This window comes from Erinaceus europaeus, chromosome 17, assembly GCF_950295315.1.
Source record: "Erinaceus europaeus chromosome 17, mEriEur2.1, whole genome shotgun sequence".
Taxonomy (NCBI): Eukaryota; Metazoa; Chordata; class Mammalia; order Eulipotyphla; family Erinaceidae; genus Erinaceus; species Erinaceus europaeus.
In genome coordinates this window covers 64,661,129-64,679,625 of record NC_080178.1, presented here as the reverse complement: position 1 = coordinate 64,679,625, position 18,497 = coordinate 64,661,129, and the positions used below count along the sequence as shown (strand labels likewise).

The window sequence follows — 18,497 nt, the reverse complement described above, 5'->3', positions numbered from 1 at the left end:
AGCTTAAAGAAGATGTCTTTACCATCTTAAAAAAAATCAGCTTTGGGAGTCGGGCTGTAGCAGCAGGTTAAGCGCACGTGGCACATAGCGTGAGGCCCCGGCTCCCCACCTGCAGGGGAGTCGCTTCACTGGCGGTGAAGCAGGTCTGCAGGTGTCTTTCTCTCCCCCCTCTGTCTTCCCCTCCTCTCTCCATTTCTCTCTGTCCTATCCAACAACGACGACATCGATAACAACAACAAGAAAACAATAAGGGCAACAAAAGGAAATAAATAAATATTAAAGAAAAAAATCAGCTTTTTTTTCTTTTGAGTAAAGAAGCACATTACAGGATTCTCACACTTACTTGATTTCATCACTCCAAGCTGACTTTTTCAGAGAGAAACCGCGCTTCCCTAGGACCACGGCACTCACGTGGTGTGCTGGGGCTCCAATCTGGGCTGCATGCATGGCAAAGCAGGTGCCCCAGCACATGATTTACCTCTCCAACCCATGGCCCCCCAATTTTTTTTTGTTGTTCCAGGGCGGCCCTCCCTCCACCATATAAACGTTCTCCTTCTAGTCTCAGCTGTTGTTTCCAATGCACAGCTGGCTGAAGGAATTAACTCTGCTTTGTCACACTCTGAACCCAGGCAAATGCAGCGTTCTACCAGGTATCTAAACAACTAGGAATTAAAAAGAGGACCCAGGTTTGAGCCCCCAGAACCGTGCATGGCACCAAAGGAGAGGTCCATGAACAAACATCGGGAAGTACTATGGTGTCTCTCCTCTCCTGTGTCTCCCCACCCACTACATGCCAGAGCACTGCTCAGCTCTGGATTATTTCAGGGGGTTTCAGGGGACTGAGCCTGGCACCCTGGAGCCTCAGGTATGAGAGTCTCTTTGCACACCCATTATGCCATCCCCAGCCCCCTTCTGTCTGTCTCTAACTGAAATGCAGTACTGTTTATGATGATGAAAATGTCCTGGCTATGGACAGGGGTGAATGCTACACACTAAACTCAAGCTCAGTCCTGGTATCTCATGTGTCAGGGAGATGCTCCAGTTCTCTTTCTCTTCTCTCTCAATAAATCTTTTTGGGAGCGGGTAGTAGCATAATTGTTATGCAAGGAGATTCTCATGCCTGAGGCTCCCAAATCCCAGGTTCAATACCCTGCACCACCATAAGCTACGGCTGAACAGTGCTCTGGTAAAAATAAATATTTTTTTTTAAATGTACACATAATAAAGTTCATGTAAGAGGGAGAGCTTAATGAGTGGTGAAGCAGGGCTGCAGGTGTCTCTCTGCCTGTCTCTCTCTCTCTCTCTCTCTCTCTACCACCCCCTGCCTTCTCAATTTCTGGCGGTCTCTATCCAATAAATAAAGACAATTTAAAAAAATTAAATAATAATGTTCATGCAAAGACAAACCAGAAACTATTAGTAAATACTGATTATCTTTGCAGAATAGGTTGAGAGAAAAATGATGTACAGGGGAACTGCTCATGGTTTATTACTTTAATAATGTTTAAGAGCACTACACTATTGTCCAAAATAGAATGAACTGAAAATGCTATAAACATTCAAATGGGGGTGGGGGAGAGTATAATGGCTACACAAAAAGACTTTCATGTGGTCTGCGGGAGGTGGCGCAGTGATAAAGCTTTGGACTTTCAAGCAGGAGGTCCTGAGTTCAGTCCCCGGCAGCACATGTGCCAGAGTGATGTCTGGTTCTCTCTCTCCTCCTTTCTCACTAATAAATAAAAATATATATTTAAAAAAAAAAAAGACTTCCACACCTGAATGTCCAAAGTTCCAGGTTCAATCCCCAGCACCCAGCTAAGCCAGAGCTTTAAAAAAAAAAAAGTAGGGGGAGGGGTTCCCAGGAGATAGTCTGGGCAGGCACCATATGAAAACACCAAGAACAGATCTGAGGGAACTCCACAGAAGGCAGAGTGGCGCTCGGACACTTCTCTTCCTTTCCTCTCTCTCTCTGCTCTCAAAACACATCCAAATACAAATCGGACTGAGAAAGTGGTTCAGCAATATTATGCACACATGAGGCTCAGCATTAAAAAAATAAAGAAAAATCCTGTATGATGCAGTCACTAGCGATATCTACATAGTACTCCAGCAATGTTTATATAATGAAATAGTTGTGGTGGCCGGGAGGAGGCGCAGGAGATAAAGTATTGGACTCTCAGGCATGAGGTCCTGAGTTCAATCCCTGGCAGCACATGTTCCAGAGTGATGTCTGGTTCTTTCTCTCCGATCTTTCTCACTAATAAAAATAAATAAATAAATAATAAAAACCATTTTTAAAAAGTAATGACATAGTTGTGGGCTGGGAAGACAGCATAATGGTTATGTAAAAAGACTTTCGTGGGGAAGTCGGGCTGTAGCGCAGCGGGTTAAGCGCAGGTGGCGCAAAGCACAAAGACCGGCATAAGGATCCCGGTTCGAACCCTGGCTCCCCACCTGCAGGGGAGTCGCTTCACAGGCGGTGAAGCAGGTCTGCAGGTGTCTATCTTTCTCTCCTCCTCTCTGTCTTCCCCTCCTCTCTCCATTTCTCTCTGTCCTATCCAACAACAACAACAACAATAATAACTACAACAATAAAAACAACAAGGGCAACAAAAAGGGAATAAATAAATAAAAATAAAAAGACTTTCGTGGCTGAGATACCAAAGGTTCTAGATTCAATCTGCAACATCACCATAAACCAGAGCTGAACAGTGCTCTAGTAAAAAAAAAAAAGGGGTGGGGGGGGAGTTGGGCGGTAGAGCAGCGGGTTAAGTGCACGTGGTGCAAAGTGCAAGGACTGGTGTAAGAATCTTGGTTCGAGCCCCCGGCTCCCCATGTGCAGGGAAGTCGCTTCACAAGCAGTGAAGCAGGTCTGCAGATGTTTATCTTTCTCTCCCCCTCTCCATTTCTCTCTGTCCTATCTAACAACGACGACATCAATAACAACAACAATTTAAAAAGGGGCAACAAAAAGGGAAAACAAATAAATATTTTTAAATATTACTTTTTTAAAAAGTGGGGTTCCAGTAGAATAGCTCAGTTGGAATATTGTGCTGCTTGGCCACGTGCACCACCCAGGCAGCTTTCGGTGCTGTTTCACACATTCTCTACCGCTGTTTCTAAAAAAAAAAGGGGGGGGGCAGAAAATTGCAAATGCAGCAGCAGCCTGGGAGGTAGAGCAGCGGCTAGAGTTCCTGAGAGCCTCGCATGCTCTAGTTCTCGCTCCTCTTCCTCGGCTCTGTTTACGGTGGTGTGCAGCCTGAACCTAGACCCTCAGAGTCTTAGGCATGAAAGTCTTTCTGCATGGCTATCATCTTGTCTTCCTAGGCCTCTTCTTCTCTATCAAATAAATACACCTCAGGAGAAGAAAATGAGGAGATCTGGTTCTCTCCCTCCAGCCCAGTAACTAACTCTAACCAGCGCGCTGGTCAGCTCTGGCTTACTATGATGTGGGAGGCTGATCTGGAGACTCAGGCATGAGAGTCTCTTTGCATAACTGTGATGCTATCCATCCCTACCCAATTTCCCAATTCTTTTATTTATTTTTTTTAATATTTTTATTGTATTTATTTATTCCCTTTTGTTGCCCTTGTTGTTTTTAATTGCTGTAGTTATTATTGTTGTCGTCGTTGTTGGATAGGACAGAGAAATGGAGAGAGAAGGGGGAAGACAGAGAGGAGGAGAGAAAGATAGACACCTGCAGACCTGCTTCACCGCCTGTGAAGCGACTCCCCTGCAGGTGGGGAGCCGGGGTTCGAACCGGGATTCTTATGCCGGTCTTTGTGCTTTGTGCCACCTGCGCTTAACAATTTCCCAATTCTTAAAAAAATAAAAATAGGAAGTCGGGCTGTAGCGCAGCGGGTTAAGCTCAAGGACCGGCATAAGGATCCCGGTTCGAACCCCGGCTCCCCACCTGCAGGGGAGTCGCTTCACAGGCGGTGAAGCAGGTCTGCAGGTGTCTATCTTTCTCTCCTCCTCTCTGTCTTCCCCTTCTCTCTCCATTTCTCTGTCCTATCCAACAACAACGACAACAACAATAATAACTACAGCAATTAAAAACAACAAGGGCAACAAAAGGGAATAAATAAAATATTAAAAATAAATAAAAATAAAAAACTGAAGTGGGGTGGATAGCATCATGGTTATGCAAACAGACTCGCATGCCTGAGACTCTAAAATCCCAGGTTCAATCCCCTACACCACCATAAGCCAGAGCTAAGCAGTGCTCTGGTGAAAAAGAAAAAAATTAAAAAATAAAGTTCAAATCTATTAACACAGCACTTAATCATTCTTAAAGTACAGCCATCAAATATCCTTCCTAACATTACCTTCAGTTCATTGCTTTAAAATGTCTCCTCTCATAGCTGCATTTGCCTCAACATGCTAGGACTCTTTTTAAAAAATATTTATTTAAAAATTTATTTATTCCCTTATGTTGCTCTTGTTGGTTTTTTATTGTTGTAGTTAATATTGTTGTTGTTACTGATGCTGTCATTGTTGGATAGGACAGAGAGAAATGGAGAGAGGAGGGGAAGACAGAGGGGAAGAGAAAGATAGACACCTGCAGACCTGCTTCATTTGTGAAGGGGCTCCCCTGCAGGTGGGGAACTGGGGGCTCGAACTGGGATCCTTCCACCAGTCCTGGCGTTTAACCCGCTGCGCTACTGCCCGACTTCAGAAGAGCTAGGGCTCGTCTAAACTCTGTCTTCATCCATGCTGTGGTTTGTCCCTACAATGTTCTTCCTTGGATGTTTCCTATGTATTATTTATTTATTTATTTATTTAATGGCCTTCCTTTCACACCTACCAACTCCGATTCGCCCTTTTATGGCTGCCTCAAACGCTCCTTCCTTCTGCAGTTCTCCTTGTTTCCCTCAGTTTAGGAGCACCTGTCCTTTCCTGTCTGCTCCCATTTTGCTTGTTCCTTCACACAATTTCCTTCTCTCTTTTTTTTTAAAAACATTAAATTTTGGGGGGATTCAGGTGGTAGTGCAGTGGGTTAAGTGTAGGTGGTACAAAACGCAAGGTTCAAGCCCCCAGCTCCCCACCTGCAGAGGAGTCGCTTCACAGGTGGTGAAGCAGGTCTGCAGGTGTCTTTCTCTCCCCATCTTCCCCTCCTCTCTCCATTTCTCTCTGCCCTATCCAACAACGACATCAATAACAACAATAACTACAACAATAAAACAACAAGAGCAACAAAAGGGAATAAATAAATAAACACTTAAAAAAAATTTAACTATCTTTATTTAGCTATTGGATAGAGACAGCCAGAAATCAAGAAGGAATGGGGTGAGAGAGAAACAGAGAGACACCTGCAACACTGCCTCACCACTCGCAAAGCTTTCCCCCTGCAGATGGGGTCCAGGGTCTCAAACCTGAGTCCTTGCACACTGGAATGTGTGCGCTCAATCAGGGGTGCCCTGCCTGGCCCCCGCACAATTTCCTTCTCCGTTGAGTCCTATCATATTTCACTTGGCTGTGTTCCTGGAGAGCAGAAACTATCTTCCGTACCCATGAGCTCCACTCCAGCACCACGCTTGCACACAACAGGTACTCAATAATGCTGCCTGGGCAAATGCCAGCCAACTGACCTTAAACCAGTGAACTCTTTCAGTGAGGCAACTAGCAAAGCAATTCAAGAAGATAGCCCCTTTAATTTAAAATCGCACAAGGTCGGGCCAAGCAAGATAACTCACCTGAAAGGGTGGCTGCCTTGCCAGGCATGATAGGCAGGCTCAAGCTCCTGGTACACCACACAGGAGTTAAGTACCACGGCCCTGGGAGAAGAAGCGTCAGTACTCCTCTCCCTCCCTCTCTAGCTGAAAAAGCTGGCCTACAGTGGTGCCAACAACAGAAAAGCACCTATGTGACATGAGTGACTGGCAGAAAAGGTCATGGGTCTGCGACTTGAAGGGGATGAACAGACTGACTGCTTACACAACCCTAATTAGAAACTACAGGGCACTGAGAGAAAGAAGTGAAATGGAAGACTGAGAGGTGTGACTTCTACAGGCTGCCTCCTCTTTCAGAGTTCCAAATTCCCAGCCTGCTGCCTACCAGCCAATTCGCCAGCAGCCTATTCTCTCAAGGTCTCTGTAGGATTTAAGAATTACCAAGTAAATGATTATAGACCATTTTGCTTCTCAAGCAACAGGCTCTGCTCTTGGGCAGTTAACTTGGAATTGTGGTTACGTGAGACTTTTTTCTTCATGTATATACCCCACTACACTAATCAAGAAAATTCCTTTCAAGAAAGACTTGAAATTAACAACAGCGGGAAACCAACTTTTGCAATTCATCCCCACCTCCTTCCAACAATAGGTCCTAGCAGGGAATGACTCCTTTCAGAACCGGCTAGCCCTGTGGCTGCTTCTCATTAAGCACTTACTTCATGTTTGACCACTCAGTTGTGACTGCAAGTCAAGTCACTATAATTTCCAGGCTAGAAAAGGAATTTCCTCCTGCTCCAAGTCAAGCTGCTCAGAAAAGCTACTTCCTGAGTCCCTGGAGGTGGTGCAGCAGGTATGAAGTCCTGTGTTCAACTGTGCCCCCACCCCAACCCCAACTAAAGAAATACATCTTGAAAAGAAAGAAAAGGGAGCCGGGCAGCAGCACAGCGGGTTGAGCACACACACACACACACACACACACACACACACACACACACACACACGGTGCAAAGAAAGCGCAAGGACCAGCACAAGGATCCAGTTCAAGCCCCTGGCTCCCCACCTGCAGGGGGGTCGCTTCACAAGTGGTGGTCTGCAGGTCTGCAGGTGTCTATCTTTCTCTCCCCATCTGTCTTCCCATTCTCTCTCAATTTCTCTCTGTCCTATCCAACAACGGACAGCAAAAACAACAATAATAATAACAACAACAATAAACTTCAAGGACAATAAAAGGGAGAAAAATAACCTCCAGGAGCAGTGGATTCATAATGCAGGCACCAGCCCCAGTGATAACACTGAAGGGGGGGGGGAGGAAGGAAAAAAAAAAAAAAAAACCTATCAGTATTTCCCCATCTCAGAGCTCCTTACATTATTTTCAGATGAAGAACTCTAAGTAGCTCTTTTAATATAAGAATGGGGGAGGGGCAGGGAGCGGCGCAGCGTGTTAAGCACACATGGCGGAAAGCGCATCAGGATCCCAGTTCGAACCCCTGGCTCCCCACCTGCAGGGGGGTCGCTTCACAGGCGGTGAAGCAGGTCTGCAGGTGTCTATCTTTCTCTTCCCCTCCTCTCTCGATTTCTCTCTGTCCTATCCAACAACAGTGACAGCAATAACAACCACAACGATGATAAACAAGGGGAACGAAAGGGAAAAAAAATTAAAAATGATAAATTTTTAAAAAGTATCTATACTTTTTTAAAAAATGGGGAAGCAAAGCCTAAACAAGAAAGGCAGTGGGAGGGGTTCAGTGAAGAAAGTATTGACTCTGAAGCATGAAGTTCCAGGTTTAATCCCAGGCGGTGCATGGACCAGAGTAATTAATGGCTTCTTCTCGCCCTTTCCTATCGCATTAGTAAATAAAGTCTGAGAGAGAGAGAGGTAAAGAGAGAAAGAGATGCAAATAATCACACACAGTAGTCAACTTAGGGACCAAATCTTTGAACAATCTACCAAAATTTTTTCTTTCACTCTAGTTATTAACAAGACCACCATTTTCAGGAACAGATTTCAGGGTCCTGATTCATCCTGGTTTCAGATAATTCAAATGTCCCTCCTTTTTGCTTTATTTTCTTTTCTTATTTAATTTTTTTATTTATTTTCCCTTTTGCTGCCCTTTTTTATTGTTGTTGTTATTGATGTCATCGTTGTTGGATACGAGGAGGAGAAATGGAGAGAGATGGGGAAGACAGAGAGGGGGAGAGAAAGACAGACACCTGCAGACCTGCTTCACCACCTGTGAAGCGATTCCCCTGCAGGTGGGGAGCCAGGGGCGCGATCCAGGATCCTTATGCTGGTTCTTGCGCTTTGCGCCACGTGCGCTTAACCTGCTGTGCTACCGCCAACTCCCTCCTTTTTGCTTTAAACTCCTCCTATCCACACCTGTGCTCAAACACACAACTACTGACAAAAGGAAACAAAAATAAAGTGAGGGTAGGGGTAGATACCATAATGATTATGCAAACAGACTGTCATACCTGAAGGTTTAGTCCCCAGCACTACCATAAGCCAGAGCTGATCAGTGCTCTAGTAAAAATAAGTAAGTAAATAAATAAATAAAGTAAGTGATTTGATATGTCACTCCTACAAAACACTGTTCTGGCTACCTGAAGTCAACTTAATGGACCCTGGAATACTGGGGAGCAGTGGCCACTGCACCTGGCAAACTTGACACAAAGTTCTACAACAGGTTCCAACTCTTTCTGGTCCTTAATGTATTCCCAATTGGTAGAGATATGTAAGAAAGGCAGCACTCAGTCACCCTGATCTACAAGTCAGTACAGTGAATAAAGTTACCTTTTAAACAACCATTTCCAATCTTATTAAATCAAATGAAAAGTATGTCAGTATAGCTTCTCTAATATGTTACTTGCTTATTCTAAGAACATTAGTATTGCTCAGAATAGTTTTGAAACACTCCTGGGGCCAGGATCAGCAGAAAGAGTGCCTGACTTGCATTTATGAGGCTCTGAGTTTAGTCACTGGCATGGTGCTCTGATCTCGCTCAATAAAGAATTAAACTTAAGGGGGCCGGGTGGTAGAGCAGGGGGTTAAGTGCAGGTGGCGCGAAGCACAAAGATGGGCGTAAGGATCCCGGTTTGAGCCCCCTGCTCCCCACCTGCAGGGAGTCACTTCACAAGCAGTGAAGCAGGTCTGCGGGTGTCTTTCCCCCTCTCTTTCTTCCCTTCCTCTCTCCATTTCTCTCTGTCCTATCCAACAACAGCAGCAATGACAACAATAACAACAACAATAAATAACAAGGGCAACAAAAGGTAAAAAAAGTCTCCAGTGGATTTGTAGTGTAGGCACTGAGCTCCAGCGATAACACTGGAGGCAAAAAAAAAAAAAAAGGGAGCTTGGGGGGGAGCCCCCCACACACACACACACACCAAGCCCTAGGGCCTCACTCCCTACTGCAGGGAGAGGATTCACAAGCAGCAAAGCAGGTCTTCAGGTGTGTGTGTTTAATCTTCCTCTTTCCCTCTCGTTCTCTCAATTTCTTCAATAAAATGGGGAGGGGGGTGATGGCTGCTCGGAGCTATGAAATCAGTGTCAGCACTGAGCCCCAGAGACAATCTTGGTGGGGGGGAAAGGCAGAGAGAAGGGGGGGACACAGAGACAGACACCAGCAGCTAGGGAGGTAACTCAATAAATACTGTGTTGTCCGAAAAGTCATGATGCATTTTTGCATAGAAAAATATGTCACGGGAGCCGGGTGGTAGCCCAGTGGGTTAAGCACAGGTGGCACAAAGCACAAGGACCGGAGTAAGGATCCTGGTTCAAGCCCCCAGGCTCCCCACCTGCAGCGGGGTTGCTTCACAGGTGGTGAAACAAGTCTGCAGATATCTGTCTTTCTCTCCCCGCCACACACCCCCCCGTCTTCCTCTCATCTCTCCATTTCTCTGTCCTATCCAACAACGACAACATCAATAGCAACAACAATAATAACTACAGCAATAAAACAAGGGCAACAAACAGGAAAATAAATATTAAAAAAAAAAAAGAAAGAAAGAAAACTGTCACGACTTCCAACAATCCAACAGGTCACATCTTTGCATGTCTGGGGCCCACAGGCTTTATCCCCAGGGATACATACGACAGTGCAATGTTCTGCTCTGTTTCTCTAATAAAATAACTTACAAGAAAAAGCTTACTCTGTGTAAGACACATGAATTCTTTTTTTTTTTAAGATTTTATTTATTTATGAGAAAGATAGGAGGAGAGAGAAAGAACCAGCCATCACTCTGGCACATGTGCTGCCGGGGATCAAACTCAGGACCTCATGCTTGAGAGTCCAAAGCTTTATCACTGCGCCACCTCCTGGACCACGACACATGAATTCTTAACTATTTTCTAGTCACACCTTATTCTTCACCAAAAAAGAGCCTTGTTTGATTCTGAGGTTAACATTACCTTCTGGCAGTTTCCAAAAATTGAGTCCACCCAAGTGCTACTAATATTCAAAAGATTGTCTTAATACAGAAAAATTTTTGTGCCTGAGGCACTAAAAGTTCCTGATTGAATCTCCAGCACCATCAGATGCCAGAGTATAGCAGTGCTCTGGGGAAAAGAATTAAAAAAAAAAAAAAAAAGGGAGTCAGGTGGTAGCGCAGCGGGTTAAAAGCGCAGGTGGCACAAAGCCCAAGGACCTGCGCAAGGATCCCCGTTCGAGTCCCTGGCTCCCCACCTGCAGGGAAGTCACTTCACAAGCGGTGAAGCAGGTCTGCAGATCTCTCTTTCTCTCCCCCTCTCTCTTCCCCTCCTCTCTCCATTTCTCTCTGTTCTATCCAACAATGATGACATCAATAACAACAACAACTACGACAATAAAAAACAACAAGAGGGAGTCAGGTGGTAGCGCAGCAGGTTAAGCGCAAGTGGCACAAATCGAAAGGACCGGCGTAAGGATCCCGGTTCGAGCCCCCAGCTCCCCACCTGCAGGGAAGTCCCTTCACAGGCAGTGAAGCAGGTCTGCAGGTGTCTCTCTTTCTCTCCCCATCTCTGTCTTCCCCTCCTCTCTCCATTTCTCTCTGTCCTATCCAACAACGACAACAACAATTAACTACAAGGGCAACAAAAGGGAATAAATACTTAAAAAAAAAAAAAAAAGGACAACAAAAGGGAATAAATAAATATTTTTTAAAAAAGGCTTGAACGCACAAGTTATAGTGCTCAAGGACCCAGGTTCAAGCCTCTGGTCCCCACCTGCAAGGGGAAAGCTTTGTAAGTGGTGAAGCAGTGCTGCAGCTGTCTCTCTGTCTCTCTCCCTCTCTATCACCCCATTCCCTATCGATTTCTGACTGTCTCTATCCAGTAAATAAATAAAGATAATGCAAAAAAGAAAATTAAAAAAAAAAAAGGCTTAGAAGCCAAAAATGTTCTGGTAGCATAAACAATTACTCTGAAGGGGAGAGAGTTAAAAGTACATTTGTAGAGAATGTCAACATTCTCTATGCTACACTTGAGGAAGATGGGTCCTGATATGGGGGCAGCTTAGAATGTTCCTACTCATGACCACAGAATGTGAGCTCAGATCTACGGGGATGCAGAGGTCACATAGGCTACTAAACTGAATATAGGCCCCAGATGACATCAAATCAATGGGGTTATAGTCAACAATATTTATACACCTTTCCCATATTAGGGAGCTATTCTCTTCTCTGATCCAGCTTTCTGGTCCTTTTTCCAGCCATGACATCATCTTCCCAGACAATAACTTGGATCCACCTGCATATCAGATTTCAGGCTCAGGGGAAAAAAACAAACAAAAACTAGTATAGCCACAGGCCCTTTGGAATATAACTAAAATATGCCTACTAGCTATCTATAAAATGGAGGACCCCCCAACTCTTCATCTGCACTATTCCAGCCTTTAGGTCCATGACTAGTCATCAATTTGTTTGGCTTTGTATGTTAACTCTTTCAACCACCAGGTTCCAGATGCTAGCATGATGCCAACCAGACTTTCCTGGACAGACAATCCCACCAATATGTCCTGGAGCTCAGATTCCCCAGAGCCCTTTCCCACTAGGGAAAGAGAGAGACAGGCTGGGGAATATGGATTGACCTGTCAATGCCCATGTTCAGCGGGGAAGCAATTACAGAAGTCAGACCTTCCACCTTCTGCATTCCACAATGCCCTTGGGTCCATACTCCCAGAGGGATAAAGAATAGGAAAGCTATCAGGGGAGGGGATGGGATACAGAGTTCTGGTGGTGGGAACTGTGTGAAGTTGAACCCCTCTTATCCTATAGCTTAATCAATGTTTCCCTTTTATAAATAATTTTTTTTTTTTAAAAAGTACATTTGTCCCACAATTATAATGGAGACGAAATACTAATCTGTTGCATGGATTAAAATATATATATATATATTCTGGGGGTCAAGTGGTGGCTCACCTAGTACAAACGCACAAGTGACAACCCAGGGTCAAGCCCTCAGTCCCCACCTGTGTGGGGGAAGTTTCCCAAGAGGTAGAGCAGTGCTGTACTGTAAGGTGTCACTCTTCTTCACCTCTGTCTCGATCTCATTTCTTTCTCTCATGTCTTAGCTCTCTCTTTGCCACTGACTCTTTATCAGAAGACAAAGAAAAGGTGGCCACCAGAAACAGTGAAAGTGTACCGGCACCAACCCTCAGCGATAAACCTGGTGGCAAAAGAAGTGAACAAACATCCTATTACTTTGCTATCACACATGATATAATCATAAATGCAGCCCGTGGGAGAAATCTTCTAAATCACATAATTCAAAATGCTCATTTTTACGTATGAGTAAACTCCAGTTCACTGAAGATAGGCAGTGTGTCCCCAGTTACACAGCTGAGAAGGGGCCAACGAAAGGTCATAAAGCACACCAAAAAAGGTTCTAAAAGCCAGTAGCTAAGAATCGATGGTTTGAGACCCTATCTGTGCCTGCGCAGGTACAAGCTACTATTCGGAGCCTGGCTCACAGGAGTTCTGGGTAACATACCTCAAAGCTGGACCTCAAGTACACACAGCTGGAAGAATGTTTATTAGACCTCATTACCCACCTCCTGCAGTAACTTACTTGCTTCTAGTAATTAACAAAAGGTTACTGTGAAAGATGTGGACCAGGGAAAAAGAACATAGTTGACATCCTACTCAGAAAAAAAGCTGAGGACAGGAACCATTTTGGCTTACCTCCTGGTGGACAGCTTTCTCAGACTTGGACGCGGTAATCCCTGGCAGTCTTGCTTAGTGTTAGTCAAGGGCTCACTTCCTTCTCCCACCCTCTATGGGGCAGCTCAGCCTCACATCATCCTGGGCAGCCCCAGCACTCCGTAGACCAGACAGCATCGGAAGGGAAGCCACGCAGCTCAGGTCAATGGTGTGAGTCAGTAGCAGAGCAAGAAAAGTCACTGGGGCAGAAATTCTGGCCTCCTGTGGCAAGACTGCCAAGCCACACCCCTGAGTCTGCCCTAGCCCTGCCCTACCAGGATTCCGGTCTCCACACCAGGAAAGGTCCTTCCCTTCAGGAAACTCCGTACACCCCGACTTCATATTCTGCTCCAGAACCTTCCATGGCTTTTCGTCTGCCTCAAGTATCAGATCTACATTTCTTGGCTTATTTTCCACATCCTCCATTACACAGCTCTGTCATTTACTTAACTTTTATTCCCACTATTCCAGTGTACCTTGCATTAATCAAGCCAGCCTTCCTACTTCTTGTAGGAGCCAAGCCCTTTCTCATTTCTGTGCTTTTGGTTATCCAGCAGCGGTAAAACCCCTTCAAGAGCCAGACCCATAACAAAAATGAAAACTCCATGAGACCAGAAGCACAGTGGCAGGCAGCAACCATGCCTGAGGCTTCAGGAGTCTAGTAGGTTCAATGCCTGGCACCACCATATGCCAGAGCTAAGCAGTGCCCTGGTTTCTCTCCCTTCACTTATGAAAATAAATCTAGGAGGAGGAGAGGGGGCGAAAAAACTTAAAAGAAAGCTGAGTGGTCTGGGAGGTGGTGCAGTGGATAAAGCATTGTACTCTCAAGCATGAGGTTGTAAGTTGGATCCCCGGTAGCACATGTACCAGAGTGATGTCTGGCTCTTTCTCTCCCTATCTTTCTCATTTATAAATAAATAAAATATTAAAAAGAAAAGCAAGCTTGTGCGCCTCTTCTGGTTAAGCGCACTCGTTACCAAGTGCAAGGACCCTATCCGCACCTGCAGAACTGAAGTACTGCAGTTGTCTCTCCATCCCTTCTCTATTTCCCCTTCCCCTTTTAATTTCTCTCTCCTATCTAAAAGATTAAAAAATAAATAGGGAAAAATGGCTGCCTAGAGAGGTGGATTCGATGTGTAGGCACCAATCCTCACTGATCATCTGGGTGGCAGGAAAAAAAAAGGAAAGTGTTTAATGATCAGGAACCTAACGGTAAGAATACACCAGATGCGATTTAGGGTCTTTAGGTTAGAAGAAGCTAGGAAGTCTATCTCAGATACATTGCAAGGGGCCCATGAATTTACTAACTTTTTCTTGAGCCCCACAGCTAATATGCAGGTGGGCTGAAGTTATTGTCTGGGGAGGTGGTGTCAGAGTTGGAGATAGGACTAGAAAGCTGGATCAGGGCAGCGAGTAGCTCCCAAATACGGGGAAAGTATATAAATACCGTTAACTAAAACCCCCATCTATCTGACCTAGGACCCATGTCTATCCGTACGTAGCACAGGAGCCTGTGTAACCTCTACATCCCCGCCAGTCCGAACTCACATCCCACGGTCATAGCTAAGGCCAGTCTAGGCTGCACTCATTTCAGGACCAGTCTTCCTCGAGCGGCAGAGTATGTTGACCCAGTCTCCCTGCGGAGAGTGGAGCAGTGCTAAACAATTTACTAAATAATTCTGCTTCACATGGTAATGTTTTTCAGCCACCCAGTTGCAGATGCTACTATAATGCCAACCTGACTTCCCTGGGCAGGGCAGACAACTTCACCAATAAGATCTGGAACCCCACCTCCCCAGTGCCTTACCCCACTAGGAAAAGAAAAGAGACTGGGGATATGGATCAACCTGTCAATGCCCATGTCCAGGGGAGAAGTAATTACAGACGCCAGAACTCCCACCTTCTGCACCCCATAAAGATCTTTGGTCCATAATACTCCCAGGAGGATAAAGAACAGGGAAGCTTCCTATGGAGGGGAAGGCATGTGAAACTCTGCTGGTGGGAACTGTGTGGAATTGTACCCCTCTTATCCCACAATCTTATCAATCATTATTTAATCACTAATAAAGAAAAAGAAAAAGAAATCAAAGAAAAAAGCTACACTGGGGCATAAGACAATTATGAAGCATTGGGAGTCGAGCTGTAGCACAGCGGGTTAAGCACAGGTGGTGCGAAGTGCGAGGACCGTCTTAAGGATCCCGGTTCTAGACCCCGGCTCCCCACCTGCAGGGAGTCGCTTCACAGGCGGTGAAGCAGGTCTGCAGGTGTCTATCTTTCGCTCCCTTTCTCTGTCTTACCTTCCTCTCTCCATTTTTCTCTTGTCCTATCCAACAATGACATCAATAACAACAACAATAAAACAACAAGGGCAACAAAAGGGAATAAATAAATAAAATAAAAAATAAGTTTAAAAAATTTAAAATAAAAAAATTTTTAAAAAGAATTATGAAGCATTAAAAGTTTTAAATTTTTATATTTATGCAATGTTTCACTGTGAACATTACAAAATAATATTTCAAATACTTGTTAATACTCTAGTCTTTTTTTAAATATTTATTCCCTCTTGTTGCCCTTGTTTTATTGTTGTAATAATTTATTATTGAAGTCGTTGTTGTTGGATAGGACAGAGAGAAATGGAGAGAGGAGGGGAAGACAGAGAGGAGGAGAGAAAGACAGACACCTGCAGACCTGCTTCACCACTTGTGAAGCGACTCCCCTGCAGGTGGGGAGCCGGGGGCTCGAACCAGGATCATTAGCCAGTCCTTGCTCTTTGTGCCATGTGCACTTAACCCGCTGCACTACCGCCAAACTCCCACAAGATTTTTTTTTTTAACATAGAGCTCACCAAACTCAAAAAAAAAAAAAAAAAAAAGAGGCTGGGGAGGTAACATAATGGTTATGCAAAAAGGCACCAAAGTTACCAAGTTTAATCTCCAGCATCATCATAAACCAGAGCTAAGCAGCACCCTGGGGGGGGAAACTACCATCCAAGGGGGCCAGGCAATAGCACATCAGCATAAGTGCAAGGACCGGGAGTAAGGTTCCCGGTTCGAGCCCACAGCTCCCCACCTGCAGGGGAGTCGCTTCACAAACGGTGAAGCAGGTCTGCAGGTGTCTATCTCTCTCTCTCTGTCTTCCTCTCCTCTTTCAATTTCTCTCTGGCCTATCCAACAGCAGCAGCAGCAGCAACAGCTATAACAACAATAACAGCATGGGCAACAAAAATGGGGAAAACAGCCTCCAGGCGCAGTGGATTGGCACCCAAGCCCCAGCAATAACCCTGGAGGCAAAAAAAAAAAAAAAAGGAAAAAAAGAAAAGAAGAAAAACACTATTCAAAAATGGGGAGAGGATATGAACGGAATATACACCAAAGACGAGAGCCAAAGGGCCAAGAGTCATGAAAAATAGTCCAATTCATTGGTTGTCTGAGAGACGCAAATTAAAACTATGAAGACACCACCACTTCTTCGAGCAGCAGCAGTGCCAGGCAACCACCTCTCCTCCGAGAATCAGGGCCCGGCTCCTCCAGGTCCCTCCAGACCCCTGGGTCTCAGAACCCCAACCTTCCTTTGTTTTTTAGTGCTGAGTGAGGAGGTAGCCGCTTAATGCACTTACTACGTACTTTACTTTTAATACTTTACTTTTAATACATTTTTTTATTTTTAACATTTTTTATTGATTACTGGAGACAGAGATAAATTGAAAGGGGAGAAGATAGTGAGGGAGAGAGACAGACAGACACCTGCTGTTGTGCTTCACCACTTATGAAGCTTTCCCCTTGCAGGTGGGGACCAAGGGCTTGAACCTGGGTCGTTGTGCACTGTAGTGTGAGTGCATAACCAGGTGCGCCACTGCCTGGCCCCCCATGCTTGATACTTTATAAAGCACCAATGCCACTATAAAATTCCCTTTGGGGTGTATTGCACAAAAGTAAGAGACTCTGGGGTTGGGGAGAGTGTTCAGGTCCTGGAACATGATGGACCTGGGGGTGGGGTGGTGTTAGATTGTTATGTGGAAAAAGAGAAATGGGGTAGGAGTAGATACCATAATGGTTCTGCAAACAGACTATCACGCCTGAGGCTCCAAAGTCCCAGGTTCAATCCCCCACACCACCATAAACCAGAGCTGAGCAGTGCTCTGGTTAAAAAAAAAAAAAAGTGAGAGGGAGCTGGGCGGTAGCGCAGCAGGTTAAGTGCAGGTGGCGCAAAGCTCAAGGACTGGTCTAAGGATCCCGGTTCACGCCCCCGGTTCCCCACCTGCAGGGGAGTCACTTCACAAGTGGTGAAGCAGGTCTGCAGGTGTCTGTCTTTCTCTCCCCCTCTCTGTCTTCTCCTCCTCTCCATTTCTCTCTGTCCTATCCAACAACGACGACATCAATAACTATAACAATGAAAAACAACAAGGGCAACAAAAGGGAAAATAAATAAATAAATATAAATTTTTAAAAAAGTGAGAGTCAGGCAGTAGCGCAGTGGGTTAAGCACAGGTGGCGCAAAGTACAAGAACTGGCGCAATGATCCTGGTTCAAGGCCCCGGCTCCCCACTTGCAGGTGAGTCACTTCACAAGCAGTGAAGCAGGTCTGCAGGTGTCTGTCTTTCTCTCCCCCTCTGTCTTCCCCTCCTCTCTCCATTTCTCTCTGTCCTATCCAACAATGACGACATCAGTAACAACAACAACTACTACAACAATAAAACAACAAGGGCAACAAAAGGGAATAAATAAATAAATATTTAAAAATAAAGTTCCTACAGTGAAGGAGAAAGGCCCAGCAAGCAGCCAGGCAGCAAAGGAAACAGAGCCGCTCCTCAGACCCCCACTCTCCCGCTTGGCTTCCCCTCCTCTCCAGCTTCTCCAAGCTGCCCACTAGCCTTGACCGATGTCAACTCCAATTCTATTACAACTCTTTGCCCACAACTTTGCAGAGGCAGGAAAGGGATTGTTTATTTTGCCACCAAGGTTACTGATGAAGATAGGTGCCTACACAACTCCACCACTCCCAGTGACTCTTCCTTTCTTCCTTTCTTTCTTCTAGATAGAGGGCAAGAGATAAGGAGACAGAAAGGGGGTCACTGTAGTACTACTCTACTCTACTTCCCCACTGGGAGTCGGCGCAGAGTGCCGTGGCACACGAAGCGCACGTGGCACAAAACGCAAGGACCGGTATAAGGGTCCAGGTTTGAGCCCTTGCTCCCCACCTACAGGGAAGTTGCTTCACTGTCTGCAGGTGTCTTTCTCTCCTCCTCTCTCCATTTCTCTCTGTCCTATCCAACAATGACGACATCAACAACAATAACTACAACAACTTAAAAAAAAAAAAAAAACCAAGAGCAACAAAAGGGAATTAATAAATATTTAAAAAGAAAAAAAAAAAGCTTCCCCACTTCCCATGGGGTGGCCTAGAGCTCAAACCCGGATCTTTGTGCATAGTAACATGCGCTCTACCAGGTGAGCCATCTCTTGGCCTTAACATTTGTTTACTAATATGAGGGAGGGAATGAAAGAGAGAGAACACCAGAGCATCATCACCCTAGTACGCATAACGTCGGGGGTCACACTCTGGGCTTCGTGCCCCAAGTCCAAGGTGATAGCCACTGAGCCACCTCTCAAGTCACAGGAAAGGGAAGCTAAGACAGAACCACTGAGGTAGAGG

The 18,497-nt window shown here is 45.3% G+C and overlaps 1 protein-coding gene across 2 annotated transcripts in view; it reads right to left on the bottom strand.

Annotated features, from left to right (window-relative positions):
- Positions 1 to 18,497, bottom strand: part of NUMA1 (nuclear mitotic apparatus protein 1) — a 65,966-nt gene that overhangs the window by 45,628 nt on the left and 1,841 nt on the right. Inside the window, exon 1 of one of the 2 annotated variants that reach the window (XM_060176892.1) lies at positions 12,828 to 12,974. The exons of the other annotated variant lie outside the window; for it this stretch is intronic. The gene's annotated coding sequence lies outside the window, so the exon portion shown is untranslated. Of the gene's footprint in view, positions 1 to 12,827; positions 12,975 to 18,497 lie in introns of those variants that run through there. 2 annotated transcript variants of the gene reach the window in all.